General features: G+C 42.2%; 1 long non-coding RNA gene across 5 annotated transcripts in view; it reads right to left on the reverse strand.

The window, feature by feature from the left end:
* Positions 1-8,629, reverse strand: part of LOC146357586 (uncharacterized) — a 96,678-nt gene that overhangs the window by 37,597 nt on the left and 50,452 nt on the right. For all 5 annotated transcript variants that reach the window (XR_014790451.1, XR_014790452.1, XR_014790447.1 and 2 more), the window contains exons 3-4: positions 4,500-4,560; positions 2,685-2,747 (exon numbers count right to left, since the gene is read on the reverse strand). This is a non-coding gene — a long non-coding RNA (uncharacterized LOC146357586). The remainder of the gene's footprint in view (positions 1-2,684; positions 2,748-4,499; positions 4,561-8,629) is intronic.

The raw sequence follows: 8,629 nt of genomic DNA on the forward strand, positions 1-8,629 counted from the left end.
CTTATATCCTGCTGCCCATTCCAAAAAGGAGCATAATGAAAGGTTTATGTTAAAACAGGATCAGCAATTATACAGTGGCACTATAAAGGGCACTATAATCTGTCTAAAAATGCACATCCAGATCTGTTTTAAGATGTGTGCTCTTAAAGATCCAGATCTTGAGAGCCATCTTTAAAGATGAGTGACACCATCACTTAAAAACGACTACACACATTTATTTGATTTTACCCACCATCAAATATCTGGATAGGGGTCTAGTGTCCTACTTTTGGATCTAGATGCATAGTTCTCTTTAGAAATTAGCCTCCACATGTTCAAAGTACTCATGAAGATGGAAGTTGGGTCTGTGTGCTGGCCCCATCATCAACTTCACTATCCCCACTGGGCCCAATCAGACTTTGTGCATTTGGTGGAAGGTCCGAAGGGGGAACTGATGCGCATTCCCCTGAATGTACATAGCCCCTCCATGCAATACAGTCCCTGTGTGAGAGCTCCCAATTGGATGGAGGCCCCTACATGCATTCAGCTAAATGCACAGAGGTTCCCACGTCAGACCTTCCACCCAATGTGCAAAGGTCTGGGGACTGGAACCAATGGGTGACAGTGATGTTGGCAGCAGCACCAGTACAGGGTAGGCCTGCTCCACCCGTCACACGTTCTTTGTATGTGAGGATGCTAATTTCTGAAGGGGGCACCGTATGTGTCCCGCACTATAACCCTGAATGAATTTCAATTATGCAATGTTTATACAATGGCTACGATGTTAACTTTCTATAGATATATATATATTGTCACATGGGATGAACTCATTAGTGTTCATATCACCATATATACATATCACAGAAAGACCAGACTGGTGGTAGGTTTCTGAAACATGAAAACCAAATGGACACATGTGTGTTTATCCTACAAGGCAACCTATATGAAAAGTATACAGGATTTCCTAAAAAGAAATTTCTTATGTGGAGGTGATTTCTGTGTATCAAATTAATCGTCTTGTGTGAAGTGGCCCAAAGACTTAGATGGTTTTGCTGATGCACATTTATTTCTACATTTGAAGAATCATTATATTGCTCAGTACTGTGGATCTTTCTCTTTCACCAGGCAAGAACCAAAATAAACTATTTGGCATCTGTATTGTAGAAGAATCATAGGAAGAATGCAGGGACTTTCTCGTCATCTATGGCCTTCAGTCTGTCTCTTTGTAGCTAGTCATTGAGACAGGCTTTCTTCACTTTGAATATCTTAATTCATCTTGAAACTAACTCTGAATTTGCCCACACTGCAAATCCTTGGGCTGGAACATCAGTATGTGAAGGGTTTTCCTCTACAGAAGAGTCCTTTGAGCCCTTGCTAGAGCAGATCTGTGCAAGGAAATCTGTTTCTGCAAGAGATCCCTGTTGCTGGATCAGAGTATAAACAGTTGATTGGGGCAGGAGCTTTTATTGGATGTATCTAGGGATGTAAGAACCCCACAATGTGCAGTCTGGGGAAGGTCTGTCACAGGGAAATCTGGCCATCTTGGGGCTCAGCAGATTTCCCCAGAGCCCTGTCATGTCCTCCAGATTTTGCACCATTTGTTCTTTGTCTTTAAACAGGGCAAGAGATACACCAACTGCAGCCGCAATTAGTGTATCTTGGGCAAATTATGGCCATAATTAGTGTATTTTGCTTAGTTATAGATAAATTGTGCTTAGTTATAGATAAATTGTGGCTACAATTTGCCCAAGATACACTAATTGCAGCCGCAGTTGGCATATCTTGCCCTGTTTATTATTTATTTATTTATTTATTAAATTTATTAATCGCCCATCTGACTGGTCACCCAGCCACTCTGGGCGATGTAAAACCCACCATAAAACAATTTAAAACAATAAAATTTTACCATAAACATTTTTTTTTAAATACCCTAACCCACCCCAAATGCCTGCCTGAACAACCACGTTTTTAATGCACGACGGAAGCTCATTAAAGAGGGGGCATGACGGCGTTCCCTAGGGAGGGAGTTCCACAGAGTGGGGGCCACCACAGAAAAGGCCCTCTCCCTCGTCCCCACCAGTCTAGCTGTCCTGGCTAGGTTTTTTTGTTTAAAGACAAAAACAACCGGTGCAAAATCCGGAGGATGTGCCAGCAGGGAGAGCTGATCTACTGTGGATTCTGCAGGTCGGATTCTCAGGAATCCAATCTCATCTGGGTCTGTAGCAGATTTCTTCAGCATCCTTAGATGCATCTCATGAATTTTTTTTTTAAAAAAAATCTTTTATTTGAAAATCCAAAATTAACAAAAACAAAAAAAGGAAGGGGAAACCACAAAAGAGATGTGTGTGTGTGTGGGGGGGGAGAACGAGAAATAATATATCATAAAGCATATCTACACACAATGATCATTTACAACCCTTCTTTTTCTTTCCCCCCCCTTTTTCTTTTACATCAAGGTCGATGTAGGTGCATCGCATGAAAGACGCAAAATGGCATTAAGACATATTGTGCTGTATCGGTCATAATTAAGCATTGGGCTTTCAATCTTCTGAATGTGTTAGAAACCCATCTGCCATTTCTGGTTTCACAGTTGTTTCGCCACTACACTTTCCAACCCATCATTGCCTCCTTGGAGTCAAATAGATGACTCGCAGAGATAAAAAGTAATAGTGGGTCATAAATTGAGAAAATAACAGATGACTTACAACGCTTGGAACATCAGGCTGAGTCAGCTGAAATCTGAGCTGTCTTTTAATCAGGACAGAAGCCTGCCAACAGAGAGTAGTAACTGTAATTTTTTCACATTTGTAAGCATTTGCTTTTTAATTTTTAATTTTATTTAACCCACAACAACATGTGCACTCTGGAAAAGTAACAATACGCATGATGCAGCCAAAGTTAAACGCTATTAAATCCTACAGATTACAGCGAGAGAGTGAAACGCATGCTTAAATCTCTCCCATACTGAAATCAAAAGGACTTAGAAGTGCTTGATTTCGGTTGGACTGTATCTTAATATACCTCGCGATCAAGCACTCCAATGAATAGATTAATAAAAAGGGTATTTGGGGTATATCATTTTTTTCCCTCCAGTGGTATTGGTAAGATGCGAAAACATTCCAGCTGTCACAGTCCTCTTCGGGTGTTCTGTTTCTGGTTATTCTCAACACACGAGGAGAAGTAGCACTCCAGCCCCACCCCTTCATCGTCACATTTGTAGCCCTCAACTTGTAGAGGGCGACAGTCTGAAGAGAAGAGCCTCCTGTATCTCGGGAGGCTCTCCATGTGAGCCAGAATGCTGATTTTCCAGGCTCCTGGCTCATGTGGAAAGCCTCCACGGTTACCGGAGGCTCTCCTCAGCAGGCAGTCACCTTCCACAAGTTGAGAGCGATGGCAACATGCAAGGAGGGGGCGGGGCTGGAGCATTCCTTCCCCTTGTATGTTGAGTAAAACCAGAAATGGAACAGCTGAATAGGGCTTATGATATGCGGCTGTATTAGTCCACCAAATAAATATGTAAGTTAGGGTGCTTCCAGCACTACCAGTTAAAGGACAGCTCCTCATGTTACCAGTTAGAAGGCACTGTGCAGCTATTCTGCCTTTCCCTCCTTAGTGTATTTTCTGCAGTAAGAAAAAAGATGGAAGTAGTGGTGGGAAAACACGGGAGGATTACGGGTGGAAGGCAACAATGTCTGGACCACCCATAAAATTCCATGAATGGGGAAGGCTGATGTTGTGATAGAAGTTTCATCTGGAAGCATCCTTAGGGCAAAATCCTATGGGGATAGACTGCCGCCTCTGAACTCAGAGGCAACCGCCTATCCAATGCAGGGCAGGAGAAGCACGGAGGGGATCTTTCCCTCCGCACTTCTCCTGCCCTGCATTTGTGACTAGACAGCCGATTTCGTCTGTCTAGCTGCTGGAAGGTGGAGCCGAGGAGGAGGCTGCCGGATGACACATAGGACGTTCGTACCGGCATTTCCGCCTTCCCTGCCCCAACAACCCCCCCAGAACACCCATTTTGGCCAGTCTGAGCTCCTCTTCTGAGTGCAGAGTGCAGGGCCATTGCAGAGCAAGGCAGCGTGGAAGGGGGGAGAGGTCAGTTTTCCAGGAACCGACCTTGGAGCACGGGCTCCGAGGTCAGTTCCCAGAAAGCGACCTATCCTATGGCTGTCTGGCCACTAACAAGTGGCCATAGGATTGCTCCCTTAATTGAGGTGGCGGCATGTGGTTCACAACAATAGTTTTTAGCCTGACTTCCTTAGGAGTAGTTGGCAGGTAGTGGAGTAGCCCATAATTACTGAAAACGTCTTCAAGCAATTGGATGTAACTTCTCTTTGAGAGAGGATAATGTTAGGTGGACATTTAGGCCTAGGACTGGGCTCCCTTTCCCCCCCCCTTTTTTTTCCTATTTGCAGCTGAAATATGCCAAGTCCATTTACTGCAAACACATGAGCAGTAAAACAAAATGATAATACCATTACACAATTTGGGAACCATGTTACATCATCAATGTATACCTTTATTGAGAAAGTAGCATGTCAGTCCGTAGCATACACCACTTCTGGTCATTCATTCAGTCTAAGTGGAAAGAGAATGGTGTGCAAAAATAATCCATCATAAGCTCTAACTTTACAATGCTCTTGTATGTTACTGTATCTTTAAAGCACCATTTTAAACAATAGTAAAAATATGATATGAAAAATCAGCACAGTAGAATAATTCCCCCCTTTTCCTGCATGAGCACCTTATTGAGGAATGAATGTGGTCAAAATATGAACTTCTACTAGTTTACCAAATGGTTCCCTTGGGCTGAATGACACTGAAACTCTTGAGTTGTTATTGAATATTGAATTTTGCTAGGGGGAGCACAGAGTGGAAAGATCCAGAGCTAGGTTAGAAGCAAGGGTGTAAAGCAAGTACAACTTGAAACGCCCTCCATTTCAGTCCCAACTGTGGCACGCCAAACATTCAACTCCTGAATTCTTAAGAATCCTTTTTCAGGCTTGTGTGGCATGTTCAAACACAGGCAAGATCAGTGATAGGGACAGGGCTGAAAAGGAAAACTGGAGAGTCGTGTGTGGCAGTGGGGGTGGGGGCAGACTCCCTTGACTTCATCTGCAAATAGGATCAAGAACAAATCAAAATGATCTCAAGATTCGGCCCCCAACAACAACAGAAATATTTCCCTCAGAACTTGAGAGGCATTGCACAAAGGGTGCACACCATTTCCCTTTGTCCTTTGCAGGGTCTGTAGACCAATTAAAGCATTTGAATTGATTGAGCACCTGCTTTTTGCCTGACTGATCAATGAAATAATTAAAGATGAATACATCCCCATATTACCATGCAGCATTCCCTCCCCCAACAGACTTAAATATCAAGGCAAATATGAGAACTTAGCATTTAATAAACAAGATCTGCCACTTATTGGGTTGGATCCAGATTGTCAAACTTAGCATAGACCTCTTGAAATCAATAAGACTTGATTTAACAATTGGGTTGGATTCAAACTTGCACTCAGCAGAATTCTGGTGGCACTGAAGGAAGGAGGCAGGGAAGCAGTTTTCTCCAATTCCCCCTTTCCTCTGTAGCCCCCCAGCACCACCTTCCAGGCCATTCTGGAAGGTTGGGGGCCCTCTGGCACAGTATGGGAGTCTGCAGGAGAAACATGTTGCCCCACTCTCTGCATCACGTTGGAAGAGTCCACTGTACCATGGTTCCCTCTGTAAATGGAAGGAGCCCTGCATATTGTTACTTTTCCATTGTTCATGGAGGGGCAAGTCTGGATCCAACCCACTGTTACCAAGAAAGGCAATCTTTCTGTTTCATTCCCTATTGCACCAAAAAAACTCTCAGTTAATTTGACCTTGTACAAAGCCACCACCAAATATATAGGTTTGAATTGCCTGTCTTGATAAAAAGGAGTTCTTTAATTAATTCTCCTGAAGTTGTCATTAGAGCTTCCTTTCTAAGACTCATCACCTTTGCTGTGTTATACATGATGTTATCTGGGAAATCAACTCTCAATTATTATTCATAGAAATATTTAAATATGCAAGCATAATACATTTTTCCTATTGGAATAATCTTTTTCGAAGGGCGATGTGACTTTATTCAAGTGAAATTTGACGTGATGAGGGACAGGAAGAGTCCATTGCCTAGTATTATTTAAATTCACTTTTGGACAGGTTTCAAATGGTTTTGCAGAATGGATGTAAATTAGAAGTCTTCAGATGATGCACCATCTTCAAAGAATAATTTGTAGTTCTAATAAAAATGTGTTATGTTATAGACTATGTTCTTCTTGTTCCCTCTGAAAAAGAAGCAAGTTCCAGCAAAAGAAAACTTGAAGAAGAGATTTGGCCTAATTGTTTGAAAAGTGGGGCTCTGTTCAATGGTGAACTGTGTCATACAACTTACAGTATACACTTAGAATGCCAGGTTTCTTAGCTATTTTTAAAGGGTTTCCAGCTCTGCTTCAGGCAGCACCATGGGTAGAGGGGATAGATGAAGGCATGGGAACTGGTGCTTTAATGGTGCTGCGAGACTTTTTAAAGTGTTGGCCCTGGTGAGGGGTGTGGGTGCCATTTGGGTTCTGCTTCGGGCAGCAAAATGTCTTGGCTAGCATTGAAAATATGCATCCAGATTCCATTATTTTTTGTCCTACTTTAGTCTCATGAATTTGTGGACACAAATGTGTAACAATTGTGGCTTGTTATTTTGAACAGTTGGGGCTTGACTGAGTTACAGAACAACCTTCTGCTGGACTCCTGTAAGCCTTTGATAAGAAAATGTTGGTACAAAAATGTGTTTCTACATACAAATCATTACATTTTTCTCATTGGACCACACCGAAGTCTATCTGTCCCAGCATTCGATTTCTGGTAGTAGCTGGATCAATGCCTTTGAGAAGGTCACAAGGAGGTTATGAAGATGATGTCCATCATCTGTTGCTTCCCACCCCCATATAGTCATTGGAGATATACTACCTGTAAACATAGTGGTTCCACATAGCTGCAATGGCTTGCAGTGTGTGAAGTAGAACTTCCTTTTGTCAGTCATGGACCTACAATCAATCGGCTTCAGTGGTTGGCCCTGAGCCATCATCAGTTAGATCCAAAGGTTTCCATCCTCAAACCTTTGGATCAGTTAGATCCAAAGGTTTCCCTCCATCTGAGAAAAAGATGGAGCTCCTTCTGCCAGAGGAAGGGAATCTTTGGATCCAACTGAGTATTATAATAAAAAGGTAAATATTTATTTATTTTACTTATTTATTTTAAATTCTTTTTAGGCTGCCTTTAAGGGTAAACCCTCTTAAGGTGGTGTACGGGATACAGGACCATACAAAAAATATATAGGCAAATAAATATGCAATAAAATACTATAAAACTCTATAAGAGAAAATTACACCAATAACAGATTACATCAATAGCTAGTTTCCCTTCGACTAGTGCCTCCATACCATTATAGCTTTATAAACCTCTGACATGTGCTCCCTTTCCCTTAGGCATGTATTTTTTCTAAGACAAAATCCCAAACACTAGAAAAGGTGTTCTAATCCTTTAACCATCCTTGTTTCCTATTTCTGTACCTTTCCAACTTTATGGGCTGGATCTGGACTAAGGGTGGTATCTAATGAAGTTCTTCTGCTGACAGAACAGCTTCTGTCAGTGCAACAGGAAGAAGCCAATTCTCCTCCATCCTGCCTCAAAATTTGCCTCAAAAAAACATCCTCAAAATTTGTTCCAGAGAGTGGGGGACTCTCCAGAGCAGATTTGGGGAGTTGTGGGGCTGCAATGGGGAGAGGATAAAGTCCTGTTGCACAAATGGACTTCCACTCACACAGTGTTTGATTTCACCCTAAGGTAGCTAAACATAGGTCCCATTGAAACCAATTGTACAAATTAGTCACCTAACTTCACCTAACTTACTAATATACAGCCAATGCAAGTCTATGCATATCTACTTAGATGTAGGTCCCATTGATGTCAATGAGGCTTACTTCCAGGTAAGTGGGCATAGGATTGCAACCATAGTCTGGATCCAACCCTATATCTTTTTTGAAAGGAAGTATGCGAAATATGGCCACACCATGGATTTAAATACTGGCACAATCATACTTACAGTTTTATTTTCAGTATCTTTCCTAATAATTCCTAAAACTGAATTTGCCTTTTTCTTTGACCATGCCGGGCTGATGTTTTCAGTGAGCATTTTACTACAATCCCCAAAATTGCTTTCCTGAGGCTAATTTAGTGCCCATCGGTGGACATTGTGTGCATGTCTTTGTCTGTGGCAGTAGGTACATCTCTGAGCAAACAGTTTTATTTACTGAACCTTCATGTGTGCAAATTGAGATCTCCATTAATTGATGACTGCGACAATACTTAAGTACCGCCAGTTCTAGACTTCTGTTTGAAACAGCATCAAAGGACAAGTGCAACATGGCTACAACATCCACACAAATGGTATTTATTTTATCTGATGTGTAGCCCATGTTATCCTGAAGGCTTGTGGTAGAGAAGGGGCGTTGAACCTCTTTCGGTCCAAAGCCCAAATTCCATTTCAGAGAAGCTCTCAGGGGCCACAGTCCAGACCTCAGGCAGACCGAATTTGACCCCTGGGTCTGAAGTTCTGCACCCCTGTG

Source organism: Heloderma suspectum, chromosome 1, assembly GCF_057233095.1.
Source record: "Heloderma suspectum isolate Gila_16-S chromosome 1, 16-S_ref, whole genome shotgun sequence".
Classification (NCBI taxonomy): Eukaryota; Metazoa; Chordata; class Lepidosauria; order Squamata; family Helodermatidae; genus Heloderma; species Heloderma suspectum.